General features: G+C 34.6%; 1 long non-coding RNA gene across 1 annotated transcript; it reads left to right on the top strand.

The window, feature by feature from the left end:
* The first annotated feature begins 265 nt into the window (after positions 1-265).
* On the top strand, positions 266-1,312 carry LOC127097160 (uncharacterized). The gene is made up of 2 exons (XR_007792934.1): positions 266-655; positions 779-1,312. It is a non-coding gene; the product is annotated as an uncharacterized LOC127097160 (long non-coding RNA).
* Positions 1,313-3,998: the final 2,686 nt, after the last annotated feature.

A 3,998-nucleotide genomic window follows, 5' to 3' on the forward strand; every position in this document is an offset into this window, starting at 1 on the left:
TGTTCTAAACATGAAATTAAAAAAGGAATTGAAACAAGTTAAAGAAAAATAAAAATAATATGTAAAAATAGTGAAAAATAAAAGAAAGGGCCAGGGTGCAACACTGCATGGTGGAGTGCAGAAGCAAAATCAGTGGGCCAAGAGGCCACTGAGCCCACAATTGTGGTTGTGCTTTCTAGAGGGAGTATAGAGGTCGTGTAGGGGGTATGGGAATGAAAGTTCTCTAAGCCCATATGTGCCTTGCCCAATAGATATCAGCCAATGACAACAATACAAGGCCTAACCTAGACTCAGTCAAAATCGATTTATATCACTTCTAAAATCCCTTGCAAACTAAAACGGAACCTTCAATTGAACTCATCAATCACACCTGAAAACGAAATCATATCATGTTCGCATTCCTCTGTTTGTACCATCTTCGCATTCTCCAGAATCTCCAACAATCAAAACAATATCTCGTCATCCTCATCTCTCCTCTATACTTCGAACTGTTACAAACATAAGAGATGCTAAAATAAATCCCTAAATCTATGAAAGATCAACATAGCATATTGAGCAATGTGGAAAGCTTCGAAGGAGCGTACGTACTTGCGAGACAGAGCTTTGTCCGGGTGAATTTTGTCGATAAAAAATGCAATCCAAAGGAAAATCAAAGGTGAGTTCTTCCCCGAGTTTGATTTGTTCTCCTTACTCATTCTTCTTCCCGGTCCTTCTTATTCGTTGCTAATGCTTGTTATGCTTCTTGTTTCTTTGCCTTGTGATGCATGAGAAAGTGTAGAGAGAGTGAGGATCTCGTGTATGAGGGGAATATGCAGTGAAATTGAGGTTTAGCTCAAGCACAATTGAAGCTTCAATGGCTGCCAAATAGAGCTCTATGTGAGAGTTTGGTGGGAGAGAGAGTGAATGAGGGAGATGAAAATTTAGAGATGAATTGGTGAAGTCATTGGTCCCATTCAATGATTGGGGATGTGATGAATCTATAGAGATTGGAGATTTAACAGAGCTAACTCTGTTAATTTTAGTTCAGTGTAAGTTAGTTAGGAAAAAACTCTGTTATCACACTGCTAGAGATTTTAGTTAGAATTAGTTAGTTATGGAGTTAAGGTTAATTGTGTAATTGTGATTGACTTAGTTGTAATGTTATTGAATCAGTTAGGTGCTTAGCTGTTAGTTAACTTTGTATTGAAATTTAGTTAGTTCAGTTAGGGAATGTGCTATGTTGGTTTTGTGTTGTATTTTAGTGAACTATGCCTTTGTAATTGAAATCCATCCGTTCAAAGTGAAGAAATGTTAACATGTTAAAAATCGGTTAGATCTGCTATTGTTGCAGTTAGAGTGAGTATTTAATCAACTGTTATATGCAAGCTCGTTATAATGTTCTCTTGATTTTGAAAGCTCTGTTAAGAAGGTTAATTTGATTATGATGTCAGTTTATTATTTAAGGGCTCTTGTTGATTAACTTATGAAGTTAGTTATAATTATTTGCTTGGAATGCTAAAAACATTATGTCAATTAGAAGTTAAATATTGTTAGGGTTTTTAGATGATGAACAGTTAGTAGATGCAAAAATTGTTAACTTTGTTAATTGAATGCTAGGAGTTAATTTGGTTAGGTTACTATTAGTATGTTTGAATGAAGAAGTTAGTTGCCCTTTGTAGCGGTAAAAAATTAGAGATTAAGCTATTGATTAACTTAACTCATAAAGCAATATTCGCCACCGTGTTTTTATTGTTTCCAAAGGAAAAGGGAAAAAGTACGAACAAATCCCGAAGAAGTTTTAAAACAAAACTGATAAAAAGAGATAAGGGTCCGGGGGCTGGTTATGCAAAGGGAATATATTAGCATCCTAGACATCCATGATACTCCATGGGAATCTCTTTGAAAATATGTACATTTTAGTTCGAAAAGGGTGTTGTTTGCAAAAGATTAGAGAGATGGGGAAAGAAATATTTCTCTTTTATATGGTGGTTGCCAAGACTTTTGAAGTCTCACGCCTACGTACCAACAAAGTGCAATGGAGGATCAAAACCTCGTAGGTCGTGGTAAAAATAACAAAGATGTTTGTTTTGATTCATTTTTAATGGAAATACATTTTGTCATTTTAATGAGAATACTCAACTAGTCGCCCACAAGTATGAGATCTTTGCGTCATCACGATAAGAGTTCCAACTTGAGTAAGGATCAACAAGTATGCCACTAGCTCTCATAGATGGAAAAGAATTATCATCAATATTTTGAGGATAGGAAAATTATATCTCAACTATGGAAATGACTCATGTCTAAACTTTGAGAAACGTTTTAAAAGGAAAATTGCACAAAGGACACAAAATGATTTAAATGAGTTATGCATTTTTAGTATTTTGAAATTGATTTGAATATGCTTAAAATGGATTAGCATTTATTAGGAAAAATGTTTTGAAAATCACTTGACAAAAAGTCAAGGTTTGTTAAGAAAGTGGTTCAAGTTAGAAAACACAAATGTTTTGAAAAAGAGAGAGGAGATTTGAAAATTAAAGAGAGGGAGGAGAAGAAGAGACTATCCAAGTAAAAGTTAGGGAGGAAAGATCTAACTAAGAGATAGCAAGCTTTTAGACACAAGTCAAGCAAGAATTCCCTCCTTTGGATTAAGTCTCAAGCAAGCCAAATAAGGAAATAATAATCCATGTATCAGATGAAACCCAAAATAACCAAACCAAGTCTTCATATAGAAGTCCAAAGTCAAAGGCATCAGATGAATCTCAAGGTCTCAAATCACAATCTCTCAAAGCAAAGGTCAAGATCCTAGCTTTAAGTCCATAACTCCATGACAATGTTAAGGATAGTAACCTCAAGTCCATGAACTAAGAGAATCAAAAAAATTTAGGGGTTTTTTCTTTATTAATCTCTTAAAAGAAAAAGAAGTCCAAATGGACAGAGTAAAAAGATCATAAACATAAACAAAGGTCCAAGTGTACAAAGAGCAAATATGATATGAGATGCTAAAATAAAGGCATAAAGTAAATAACAAGAAATAAAAGCATAAACTAAATGACATTAAAATAAAGTTAATATAATAAGATGTTGGTAAATTTTAGTGATAAAAAATGAAATATGGCTTGTTAATTCTTTGGAGATCACTCAACTATTCACCCATAAGCATGAAAACATGAACCCATACATCACTATGAGGAGGGCTCCAACTTGGATAAAATCAACAAGTATGCCACTAGCTCTCACAAATGAAAAGGGAGAAATATTTTCACACAATACCATGAGGAGTAACAGACGTACAGTCTCACTTATAAAAATTCCTTTTCTTTCGGGACAAATTTAGCGTTATGTTTAGCAATCGTAATTGGACTTATGTAGAAGTCACAACTATTTGAGGTCAGTCAATAATAATGTTAATGTTAATACATGCTAGAGAAATGATATGTAAATCATTCTCCTAAAGTCATGCCACACAAAAAGAAAAGAAGGAATGATCAAGCACAAAGGCTAGGAGGATGGTCCATTACTTCAACCCATACTTCATGACACTTGGAACAAACTTATTCATCACTCCAAAGTACATTAAATGATCCATGATCAATTAGGAGGTAGATTTGAAATGATGAAAGTTCATCAAGCACCAATCCACACATCATGAGTAAGATGGACACAAGTTATCCAATTGATCAAAAGGGGAAAAGAAAGAGATGAAGAAGAAGGGGACAAGAGAAGCCACACCCAAATTAGACCAAAGGTTTGATAAATTCATCATCAAAATCAACCATCCATTTTGGTGGATTATGGTTTTCACCCCATCAACACCCAAGATCCATTGGGTTTGATGAGACTCATGGTCCAAACCATCATGATCCAATACCAACAGAAGTTCAAAAAGGTCACATAAATATAAAATGCAATTAAATAAAATAAAAATGCACCAAACATATTTTTTGTAAGTTGAGTGTGCACTTAAGAGGGGGGGGGGGGGGGGGGGGGGTTGAATTAGGTACTATGATAATTTTTTCGGT

This window comes from Lathyrus oleraceus, chromosome 6, assembly GCF_024323335.1.
Source record: "Lathyrus oleraceus cultivar Zhongwan6 chromosome 6, CAAS_Psat_ZW6_1.0, whole genome shotgun sequence".
Classification (NCBI taxonomy): Eukaryota; Viridiplantae; Streptophyta; class Magnoliopsida; order Fabales; family Fabaceae; genus Lathyrus; species Lathyrus oleraceus.